Below are 12,933 nucleotides of genomic sequence, written 5' to 3' on the forward strand. Positions count from 1 at the left end.
GGGGGTAATAGAGGGCAAGAGTCTGGTGAAAGAGAGCTTAGGGGGAAGGGAAGTCACAGCTGGATCAGGAGCAGTGTGGGAGAATGGAGAGGGAGACACTATGATGAATGAGGATCCCAGGGGAGTAGAAAGAGTGCTAGAGAGTTCTCCAGAAATCCACAAAAATACCTTTACTGTAGACTACTGGCAATGGTCGAGAGAGTGCCTGAGCTGACCTGCTATGGTGATCAGATGGCCAAACACCCTGGCTGTCATGATAGAACTCTCATCCAGTGTCTGATGGAAGCTGATGCAGAGATCCACGGCCAAGCCCCAGGTGGAGCTCTGGGAGTCCAATTGGTGAGAGAGAGGAGGGACTGTATGAATGAGAGATGTTGAGACCATAGTTGGAAAAAGCACAGAGACAAATAGCCAAACTATAGTGGAAGTGCATGAACTGTGAACCAATGGTGGAGGAACCCCCATGGAACTGGACCAGGTTCTCTGGATAAGTGAGACAGTAGATTAGCTTAGACTGTTTGGGAGGCCCCCAGGCAGTGGAGCCAGGACCTGTCCTTGGTGCATGGGCTAACTTTTTGGAGCCTGGGGCCTATGCTGAGACACTTTTCTCAGCCTTGGTATAGGGAGGAGGGGACTGGACCTGCCTTGGCTGAGTCTTCCAGGGTGGGCTGACTCCCCAGGGGAGACCTTGCCTTGGAGGAGGTGGGAGTTGGAGGTGTATTGGGGGGGAGAGCTAGAGGGTGGGAGGGGGGAGGAAGGGGGAATTCGTGGCTGATATGTGAAATTAAGTTAATTATAAAATAAAAATAATATAAACAAAACAAAACACCCCCCCCCCCAAAAAAAAAAAACCCCACCATTCTTCTGTTGAGAAGCATCTAGGTTGTTTCCAGTTTCTTGCTATTATGAATAGAGCAGCAATGAACATGGTGATCCAGTGTCTCTGTGGTAGGATCAGGCATCCTTTGGGTATATGCCCAAGAGTGGTATAGCTGGATATTGAGGTAGATAAATTACCAACTTTTTGAGGAATTGCCATATTGATTTCTAAAGTGGTTTTACAAATTTGTACTGCTGCTAGCAATGTATGTTGTTCCCCTTATTCCACATCCTCACCAGCATGAGTTGTCATCTGTGTTTTTGATATGAGCCATTCTGATAGGTGTTAAGATGCAATTTCAAAGTTGTTTTGATTTGCATTTCATTCATGGCTAAGGATATTGAACATTTCTTAATGTGTTTCTCAGCCATTTGAGTTTTCTCTATTGCTAATTCTCTGTTTAGATCTGTATCCCATTTTAATTGGATTACTTGGTTTGTGGATGTCTAGTTTCTTGAGTTCTTATATATTTTGGATGTTAGTCCTCTATTAGATGTGGAGTTAGTAAAAATCTTTTCCTATTATGTAGGTTGTCACTTTGTCCCAATAACAGTGTCTTTTTACTTACAAAGCTTTTCAGTTTTATGAGGTCCCATTTATTAATTGTTGATCTTAGTGCCTGTGTTAATGATAATCTGTTCAGAAAGTCTTCTCCTGTGCCAGTGAATTCAAGATTTCCCTCTACTTTCTTTTCTTTCAGGTTCAATGTATCTGATTTTGTGTTGAGGTCTTTGACTCATTTGGACTTGAGTCTTGTGTAGGCTGAAATATGGATCTATTTGCATTCTTCTACATGCAGACATCCATTCTGGACCATCATCATTTGCTGAACGTGCTGTCTTTTTTCCAGTGTGTATATCTGGCTTCTTTACCAAAAATCAGGTGTCTGTAGGTATGTGGCTTTATGTCTCTGTCTTCAGTTTGATTTCATTAATCAATGGTCAGTTTTTATACCATTTTTATATAATGGTATGCTGTTTTTATTATTATAGCTTTGTAGTACAACAAAATCAGGGATGGTGAGACCTCCAGCAGTTATTTTACTGTTCAGGATTGTTTCAGCTATTCCCCCCCCCCCCCCCCCCCAGTATAAAGCTGAGAATTGTTCTTTCAAGATTTGTGAAGAATTGTTTTGGAAATTCGATGGGGAATCTGTGGATTCCTTTTGGTAGGATCTCCATTTTTACTATGTTAATCCAACTTATCCATGAGCGTGGGAGATCTTTCCATCTTCTGATATCTTCTTCAATTCTTCAAAGACTTGAAGTTTTTAGCATACAATTCTTTTACTTGCTTGATTAGAGTTACCATAAGATATTTTATATTATTTGAGGCTATTGTAAAAGGTAAGGTTTTCATGATTTCTTTCTCAACCCATTTGTAATTTGTATTTAGGAGAGCTAATGATTTTTGTAAATTAATTAGTATCCAGCTATTTGTGTATCAACTACAGGAGTTACCAGTGGAATTTTTAGGGTCATATATGTATACTATCATATCATCTGCAGATAAAGATACTTTGACTCCCTCCTTTCCAGATTGTATCCCTTTGATCTTCAGTTGTCCTATTGCTCTAGTTAACTCTTCAGTTACTATATTGAATATGTATGGAGTGGACAACTTTCACTTTTTTTCTTATTTTAGTAGAATTGCTTTGAGTTTCTCACCATTTAGGGTGATGTTGGCTGTGGGCTTGCTTTAAACTGCCTTTATTATATTTAGGTATGTCCCTTGTACCTCTGATATTTCCAGGACATTTATAATGAAAGGATGTTGGATTTTGTCCAAAGCTTTTCTGCATCAAGTGAGATGATCATGTGATTTTTTTCCCTTCCAGTTTGTTTGTATGGTGGATTGCATTTACTGATTTCTGTATATCAAACCACCCTGTATCTCTGGGATAAAGCCTATTTGATCATTTGGATGATCTTTATGATGTGTTGTTGGATTTAGTTTTCAAGTATTTGATTGAGTATTTTTGCACCTATGTTTATGAGGGAAATTTGTCTGTAATTCTCTTTCTCTGATGGGTCTTTAAATGGTTTATGTATCAGGGTAACTGTGGATTCATAGAATGAATTGGGCAATGTTCTTTCTGTTTTTATTTTGTGGGATAATTTGAGGAGTATTGGCATTAATTCTTTTTTGAAAGTCTGGTAGAATCCAGTGCTAAATCTGTCTGGCCCAGGGCTGCAGCTTCTCCTCCTCCTCCCCCTCTTTCTTTTTCTTTTCTGTTCTTTTCTTTCTTTCTTTCTTTTCTTTCTTTCTTTCTTTCTTTCTTTCTTTCTTCCTTCCTTCCTTCCTTCCTTCCTTCCTTCCTTCCTTCCTTCCTTCCTTCCTTCCTTCCTTCCTTCCTTCCTTCCTTTCTTTCTTTCTTTCTTGGCTAGGAGAATTTTAATGACTGCTTCTATTTCACTAGGGGTTGTAAGTATGTTTAAATTGCCTACCTGATATTGACTTAAGTTTGGTAAGTGATACCTTTTGAGAAAATTATCCATTTATTTTAGATTTTTCAATTTGGTGGAATTCAGGTTTTTAAAGTATGTCCTTACGATTCTCTGGATTTCCTCAGTGTTTGTTATGTCCCCCTTTTCATTTCTGAATTTGTTATTTTGGATAGTCTCTCTCTGCTTTTTAGTTAATTTGGATAAGCATTTGTCAATTTTACTTATTTCCTCAAAGAACCAACTCTTTGTTTCATTGATTCTTTGTATTGTTAACATTGTTTCTATTTTTTATTGATTTAAGCCCCGAATTTGATTATTTTTTGCTGTCTGCTTCTCTTGTGTGTGTTTTCTTCTTTTGATCTAGAGCTTTCAGGTATGCTGCTAAGTTGCGAGTTATGAGATCTTTCCAGTTTTTAAATGTAGGCACTTAGTACTGTGAACTTTCCTCTTACAACCACTTTAGTGTCCCAAAAGTTTGGGTATGCTGTATATTCATTTTAATTCAATTCTAGAAAGTCTTTCTTTCTTAACCCATTTTTCATTCAGTAGAGAGTTGTGCAGTTTCCATGAGTTTGTTAGCTTCCTGTTCTTTCTGTTATTGTTGATACCCAACTGTAATCTGTGGTAGTCTGATAGGATGCAGGAAGTTCTTTCATTTTTTTCCTGTAGTTGTTAGGACTTGCTTTATGTTTATATATGTGGTCAATTTTGGAGAAAGTTCCATGCTTGAGGTGCAGTAATGAAGGTACTTCTTTTGTATTTGGGTGAAGTGTTCTGTAAATGTCTTTTAGGTCTGTTTGGCTTATAATGTCTGTTAGCTCCAGCCTTTCTCCACTTAGTTTTTGTCTAGATGACCTGTGTATTGTGAGAGTGGTGTATTGATGTCTCCCACTATCAGTGTGTGACAGTCAGTATGTGATTTAAGCTATAGTAGTGTTCCTTTTACAAACTTGACTGCCCTCATGTTGGGCATAGATGTTAACTGAAATGTCATCATGGTGAATTTTTTTCCTTTGATGAGTATGTAGTGTCCTTCCCTATCTTTTCTGATTAGTTTTAGTTTGAAGTCTATTTTGCTAGATATTAAAGTGGCTACACCAGTTTGCTTCTTAGTCTGCCTATTTGCTTGGAATTTTTTTTTTTAATCCTCTACCCTGAGATAATGTTTCTTCTTGATGTTGAGGTGGTGTATATTTCTTGGATGCAGCAACAGGATGGATCCTGTTTCAAATTCATTAAGTTAGTCTGTATCTTTTATTGGGGAATTGAGTCCATTGACATTGAGAGATATCAAAGACCAGTAGTTGTTGATTCCTCTTATTTTGTTGGTGTTGAAGTGTGTGTGTGTGTGTGTGTGTGTGTGTGTGTGTGTGTGTGTGTGCATGCGCGCGCACGCGCCTGTGTTTCTCTTCTTTTGGTTTTGCTGGTGTGAAATTATTTCCTGTGGTTTCATGGATGTAGTTACTCTCCTTAGGTTGGCATTTTCCTTCTAGCACCATAGGGCTGGAATTATAGATATATATTGTTTAAATCTGACTTTATCATGAAATATCTTATTTTCTCAATCTAAAAGTTTTGCTGGGTATAGTAGTCTGGGCTGACATCTATGGTCTCTTAGAGTCTGCCAGACAACTATTCAGATCCTCCTGGCTTTTAGATTCTCTGTTGAGAAGTCCGGTGAAATTCTTATAGATCTGCCTTTATATGCTACTTGACCTTTTCCTTTGCAGTTTTTAATATTCTTTCTTTGTTCTGTATGTTTAGTGTTTTGAATTATTATGTAGCAAGGGGACTTTCTTTTCTAGTCCAGTCTGTTTGGTGTTCTGTATGCTTCTTTTAGTTTGATAGGCATGCTCTTCTTTAGTTAGGAAAATTTTCTTCTCTGATTTTTTTTGAAAATATTTTCTGGGCCTTTGAGCTGTGATTCTTTTTCTTCCTCTATTCTTATTATTTTTAGGTTTGATCTTTTCATAGTGTCATAGATTTCCTGGATGTTTCATGTCTGATTTTTATATTTAATAATTTCTTTGACTGATTTATCCATTTCTTCTATTGTGTCTTCAGCACCTGAAATTCTCTCTTCTATCTCTTATATTCTGTTGGTGAACCTTGCCTCTGTAGGTCCTGTTTGAATTTCTAAATTTTTCATTTCCAGAGTTCCATCAGTCTTGGTTTTCTTTATTGATTCCATTTCCATTTTCAGGTCTTGAACAGTTTTTTTTTTTTCTCTATTTCCTTCCACTGTATTTGTTTTTCTGGATTTATGAGATTTATTCATTTCTTCCCACTGTTTGTTTGGTTTTCCTGGATTTAAAAGATTCATTAACTTTCTCTTTAAGGATCTCTGTCATCTTCATACAGATGGTTTTAAAGTCTTTTTCTTGTGCTTCAGCTGTGTTAGAATATTCAGGACCTGCTGTGGTAGGATAGCTGGGCTCAACTCTAGACATACTTCTATGGCTAGTATTGTGTCTAGACATCTGGGATTGGGATGATAATAGGTATAGTTGCTGATTTCTGGCTTTGTCTTTGTTGGACAGGTGTCTTGTTCCTTTATGTTTCCTCTGTTTCTCTGGCTTTCTTAGTTGATGTATTAACAGGGAATGGCTGCTGGTGTTGGAGGCTAGGATGATGGAGTGAACTGGGGGAAGATTGGAGAAGACCCTTGTTATTTATTGGGGATGGAGTCATAGAGGAAAGAGACACTTCAGCAGATTTTCTGCTACAGACTTGGGGATGAGATCAGGGATCGGAGTGGGGATGATTAGGACTGGAAGGGTAAAGATCTGCAGTCAATTTAACTTACCTATTTTCCTAGCAGGAGTGGCTTGTGGGTTAGCAGTGGCTACATGCTGGAGTTGGGGGCTGGGATAAATGAACATATTTGGGGGCAATTAGGAGAGGAAGATCTGTGGGATCCACAGGACATGTGGGCAGTTTGGAAGGAAGGCTGCAGCAGATGTTCTGTTGCTGAGCTAGTCTAGGGATAAGACTAGGGGATTGGATTTTGAGGAGAGCAGGGAATGTTGAAGGTCTTTGGTTAGCTTACTTGTTTGATCTGGTCCATATTTATCCTTTATGTCTACTGATTTTGGGTTTGGCTTATGTTTTCTTTTAATCACCTTAATGTTCATTATTAAGTTATTTATATAAGTTCTTTCTAAATCCTTAATATAATAAATTACAGCTACAAACTTCTCTATTATGACTGCCTTTACAGTATCCTAGGGTTTCTGATTTATTTTTATGTTAATTTGCTTCAAGGAATTTTTAAATTTTCCCCTTTATTTCTTTGGTGACTCAGATGAATCAAGATTTCATTATTAAATCTCCATGTATTTGTATAGTTCATCTTAGTATGGATTTCTCATTTTATTCTATCATAATCTGTCAATATAGTAGAAATTATTCTCCTTTTTTGCCTTTGTTAAGAGTAGCTTTGTGGTCCAATAAATATGTGTGTATGTTTGTGTGTGTGTGTGTGTGTGTGTGTGTGTGTGTGTGTGTGTGTGTGTGTTTGGAAAGATGCATGGATTGCTGAGAAGTTATTTCATAGCTATCATATAGATGTCTGTCTGTTAAATTAATTTTTCTCTATTTAACCCTGGCTTTCCATTTATTTATTTATTTACTCTGAATGATTAATCTATTGGCTAATGAGAATGGGATATTGAAATTGCCCATTACTGCTCTTCCAGACCTGTCTTTCTCTTTATGTTTGAAAGTGTTTTATGAAGTTAGATAAGCTAATATTTAATTCATATCTATTATAGCCATCTTTGTGAAGATTAGTTACCTTTATTATTATCCTCTGATCTTTCTCATTTTCAACTGACTTAGGCTGGGATATATGCTTTGTTAGGTATGAGGGTAGGGGCTTCTAATTTATTTCAAATTTCCTTTACTTAGAATATCATTTTTTTCTATCATTTCACTGTAATGTATATGTTTACAAGTGAGGTCAATTTTTTTTAATAGAGAAAGTAGCTGGATATTATTTTTTAAAGTATCCATTCACTCTACATTTAAGGTTACTGTTGAGAGGTATTTAACTTCTTTATTCATCTGAGAGGTTTGCTGGCTTGTTGAATGAATAAAAATGAATATCATTTGTTACCTATTCTTCTAGTGAGGTTTATTCCTGAGCTACTGTGCTGTATCTTCTGTTTCCTATTCTGTTAAATTTTTTCCCCTATAATTGCTGGTTTTGTGTTTAGGAATTGCTTAGTTTAAGATGATCATAGATATTTATTTATTCTTTACTTTCAACAGATAACTTTGTTAGATTTGGTAGTCTTGGTGCACAATTATTTTGTTTCAGGGCTTGAAATATATTAGGCCTGGATTTAACTCAGTCTTCAGTATCTTGTGTTCCTTCTTTTGCCTACTCTAGTCTGTGATGAGGCTTTATATTGAACTTTTCATTTCCAAAATTTCTGTTTATATATTTTTGTTTAAGAATCTGTCTTTTGCTGATTTTCTGTCTAGATTGTTGCCTTTCTCATCCAGGACTTGAATTGACTTCTTTCATCTGTTTGAATCGTATTTAATATCAACCATCATTTATAAAGCAAGACTTCGGTATTCTCTGTCACTTTAGCCATGTCAGCATCTCCAGATGTAGTTATTGAGGGCTTTGGAACTTTCAGAGAAGTTGTTTTTCTTAATGATTCTTCTTACATTTGTGAGTATGTGTGTTTCTGAGTTGCACTTTGTGTATGCTTAGGAATGGATATTTATTTCATGGGGTCTTCATAGTGACCTACTTTATGAAGGAAATTGAGGGCTCACTTTCCAGTACCACTCAGGTAGGAGAAAATGAAGTTTTATATCAAGAATGTCAAAACAAAACAAATGCAGAAATATAGTTAAAACCAAAGCCAAATAGTATCCTAACAACCACAGAAAAGAGAAAAAAAGGCAATTAGGTCTGATAAACTATACATTGCAGAATCTTCCTGTCTTTGCATACTCAGAGGCTCTTCTGGCCCCATGAGTTTGGTGATCAGTGGTTGGGAAGGTTTCCACTTGCTCCAGAAGGCCACTGGTTTGTGTCCCTATGGACAGTCCATGTCCCAAGCTTATGGCCATCTCCCAGGCACATTGGGAAGAGTGCTGACATCTGTACTGGAGGGCAAACCTGCAGGAAACAGCACTTCCTGAGTTTTTGGATCCTCACTGTTGCTTTTCTTGTATTAATATTTTCTAGGTTGTTAAAGTCTTTAATTTTTTGAGTTCTAAAAATTCTTGTTTTCATCTGTTTCATAAATGGGATGATTTTTAGTTTCCACTGCTCTGCCTCTTTCATCTGCTACAGCTTTTAAACTTGATACTAACTGGTCTCCTGTTTATTGCCTCATTTTATTGGAAAGTATTAAAGTCATTCTTAAAGTTTTCATTTGAATTCTGCAGGTAATGTCTGTATAAAGGTTATTTATTTTTAATTACCAAACTTTAGGTTGGTATTAGAAGTTTAAGTACTGTGGCCTCATATTTTCTGGCTCTCTGTGTTTCCTGGTAACGCCTTGAGTTTTGCATGTTGCTCAGTCTTTTGGTATCTATTTTTTGGCCACATTTTTGGCCTAGTCTATGATCCTCTTTAATGTGTTCGCTTTTTATTTTTTATTTTCAGTTCAGTTAAGTTTTGGTTTTCATTCACTTGGACATTAATTTTCCTCACTGAGAATTTATTTACATTTTTATTGTACCTTAGTTCATTTCATTTAATGTGTGGGTGATTAATGCCATTTTATATGTCTGTCTTCACGCTTACTCAGAGTTTTTTGGTTGTTTTCATCTTGAGGTAGAGGTTCAGTATTAGAGGACATGTCTGTTTTTGTCACTCACAACTCCAGTAGCTGAGCCTCGTGCAGCCCATCTTCCCATGTCCTTACAGTACAAAACATTACTCAACACTTCCCTTCTAAGTTAAAAGTTAAGTTGCCTGTGTCCATGGTTTTGCTCAATTGTAGTTTTATAGGTGTTACTTTTGTATTTGTATTTATTTATAATATTTATTCCAGTCAATTATCTTTGGTTTTACAAGTGACTTCTTAAAGTTAATTTATTTTAGGCTATATAGGATTAATAGAAATTATTAATATTTAAAGAATCAATATTTCATGTCTACTTTTGACAGTAAAGATTTTTTGATAACAGAGACAAATATTGTTTCAGATTTTAATTAAATAATAATTTGACTTTTAGACAACAGTACACCTGAAATTTACTTTTGTATATAACATAAAGTATAAATGTAATTTCAACTTTGCCTATATATTGAGTTAAATTTTTGATCATAATTAATAGTGATGTCTCTTTTTTTTCTCCTAGCAACTAAAGATACTATTTTCATCATATATCCATTTTCTCTAGACTCACTGATCTGTTCATACATACTGTGTTTTATTTGGTATAACTTTTTGGTTTTTCGAGACAGGGTTTCTGTGTGTAGTTTTGGTGCCTGTCCTGGATCTCACTCTGTAGACCAAGCTGGCCTTGAGCTCACAGAAATCTATCTGCCTGGCTCTGCCTCCGAGTGCTGGGATTAAAGGCGTGTACCACCACCGCCAGATTTGGTATAACAGTTTTGTAATTTTAATGTCTTTTGAAAATATTTTTTTATGATCCAGTTTTCCCTCCCCACGTCCTCCCAGATCCTCCCCAACGACTCAGTCACCCAAATCCACACTATTTCCTCTCTCTCATTAGAAAACAAACAACTAAAAAACAACAGCAAAGAAACCAGACGAGAACAAGACAAAACAGAAAAAATGGACCAAAGGGGGGAAAAAATACAAGAAACATACAAATACAGAGACACACACACTTGACAGAAAAATCCCGTAAATATAAGATAAGATTTGTAAGGTAAAACAAAAACACCAAAAAGCAAGATGAAACAAAACAATGCCCAGACAAACTATTATGAGACAAAAACCTCCAAAGATACCACTGAGAATGTTTTGTGTTGACATCTACTGTTGGACAGGGTCCTGACCTTAAGTGTGGTTTGTCAACCCAGTGAGAGACTCGATTGGAGAAAAAGAATTTTTCCTCGTGAGCAGTTGTTAATTGGAGATAGCTTCTGGGTCCGCTCAGTGCTGGGACCTCATCGGGCTTAGATCTGTGCAGGCCCTATACATGCTGACACAGTCTCACTGAGTTCATATGTGTGTCAGTCTTGTTGTGTTTAGATTGCCTTGTTTTGATGGTGTCTTCCATCCCCACTAGCTCTGGCAACCTTTCTCCCTCCTCTTCTGCAGGGTTCACTGAGCCCTGAGAAGAGGGACTTGATGGAGATGTCCCATTTAGGACTAAATATTTCAAGGTCTCTCCCTATTTGTACATTGTCTAGTTGTGGGTCTCTGTATTTGTTCCCATCTGTTGCAGAAGGAAGCTTCTCTGATGATGGCTGAGCAAGGAACTGATTTTCATAGCAGAATGTTACTAGGAACCATTTCATTGCCATATTCCTTTAGCAGAGCAGTAGTATTTGGTCTTATCCTAGGTGCATAGCCTGTTTAGTCTCAAGTTCTTGGATAGTGTTAGGTATGAGTTCAATCACGTGGATTGGTTCTTAAATCTAATCAGATAGTGGTTGGTTACTCTTGATGCTTGTGTTGCTATTGCACCAGTGTTTCATGCAGGCAGCTTACCATTGTGGATTGCAGGGGTTCCAGATGAGTTGATAGTTAGCTTTCTCCTCTGGTAGCATGCAGAGTACCTTTCACTAGTTAGTAAGTGTGAAGGGTCCAGATAGGCAGCAGGTCAACTTCTCCATCTTTCATGAGTTACTTCAGTATTATTTTCATCAGTAGTGTTTTACCATCAGTTTGTGGAGAGCAGCTAACAGCCTTGGGCAGATAGTCTGGAGGTTTCTATGGAGCCCTTTGACCAACAACTCATTTAGATGTAACCCATTCCTGGCACTGGATGTCTCATTTGGTGGCGAGAGATGTCTAGTTCAGGCTTTGCCTCTTGTTATATGGTGATTCCATTTAGTTTCTTTCATATATGTATATATATTAAGAAGCTTCTACTGTAGTAGGTTTCTATATGAACTTTCAAATGGCCTTTAGTGTTAGCTGTCCCTCCTCATATTCCTTTCATTATCCCTTATTCCCTCCCCTCTCTGTTTATGCCTCCTATATATTCATCTATAATTATATATTAATTATATATTATATTCCCCCTTCCTATTTCCTTTCTTTTCCCCCACCCCCTCCAGTTCCTTACTTGATACTAACCTCTGTGGTTATACATATTGTAGCCTGTTTATCAAAGACTTACCAGCTAGCATCTACATATAAGAGAATACATACAATATTTGTCTTTTTAGGTCTAGGGTACTTTTACTCAGGGTGATTTTTTTTTCCTTAGCCTCATCTGTTTACCTGCAAATTCATGTTTTCATTTTTTAACAGCTGAGTAATATTCTATTGTATAAAATGTACCATGTTTTCTTGATCTGTTCTTCACTGATGAATATTCAAGCTGTTAACCATTTCTGGCTATTATGAATAGAGCAGTAATGAACATGGTTGAGCAAGTGTAGGGTCCTTTGGATATGTATCCAAGAGTGGTATAGCTGGATATTGAGGTATATCTACTCTCATCTTCTCTATTTCAATAATTTTCATCGTTGCTTTGTAGACAAATTTCTAAACAGCTTATTAAATAAGAAACACAGCCAAAAATACAGAGGTGAAAGCCGTAGAGATCAGAGAAATAGTGTGAGCCACCAGCTAACCTTAGCTCACCATGCCGCTGTAGCTTCCCCAGAGATAGAGCTTCTTCCTGTCTAACCTGTGCCTTTATTGACTTGCTATTCTGCCCTCTCATTGGCTCTTAGCCTAGCTACCTCACTTCCTTGTCACTGCCTGTCTGTACAGACCTCCAGGTCCCTATGGTTGGTACTGTGTCACCATGCTTGGTTGTTCCCTAGTATGCCCTTGAAAACACAGAGATCCTGCCTGCCATGTGATTGGATTAAGGGCATGTGATACCACTGCCTGACTTTGTTTATGTCTGACTATGTCCTCTGATCTCCAGGCAAACTTTATTAACATACAAATAAAATATCACCACATTGCTTTCTTAGGTTTTCCTTAATTAGACTTCTTTTACACACACATGAACACACACACACACACACAAATCAGTATTTAAAAGGTTCTTAAAACAAACACTTCTGGTATGTTGCTTGCAACCGTGTTGATTATATTCCAAGTATGGTAATAAATTGTATTTAAACATTATAACTGTACTCCATTCACTTTTGGGACCTATCAGCTGTGACATGTTCTCTTTTTAGCCATGGAAGAACTTTTTACTATTGGAAAAGCGGTTAGCCTTTACATGATATTAGGTTCGAACTTGCACAAGTAACATTCTTTACTGTTCAGCACACTTCTGTATTTAAAGGACTAGAGACCATATTGTCTGTCTTCACATGATGGAGAACTGTTCCACAAGGGACCTTGTCTTATTCTCAATAGGCTCCGATACAATAGACTTCTGAGTATAGTTACAAAGCAAAAGGAAATCTTTGGAGCCCTCACTTCAAATGTCACATATGATTAAATTGGCAAGTGTTGATCACTT

The 12,933-nt window shown here is 37.0% G+C and overlaps 1 protein-coding gene and 1 non-coding gene across 2 annotated transcripts in view; both read left to right on the top strand.

Annotated features, from left to right (window-relative positions):
- Positions 1-12,933, top strand: part of LOC118591823 (zona pellucida binding protein) — a 136,989-nt gene that overhangs the window by 29,202 nt on the left and 94,854 nt on the right. The window lies entirely within an intron of this gene.
- Positions 12,596-12,722, top strand: LOC118592633. The gene has a single exon (XR_004946099.1). It is a non-coding gene; the product is annotated as a small nucleolar RNA SNORA24 (small nucleolar RNA).

Source organism: Onychomys torridus, chromosome 10, assembly GCF_903995425.1.
Source record: "Onychomys torridus chromosome 10, mOncTor1.1, whole genome shotgun sequence".
Lineage (NCBI taxonomy): Eukaryota > Metazoa > Chordata > Mammalia > Rodentia > Cricetidae > Onychomys > Onychomys torridus.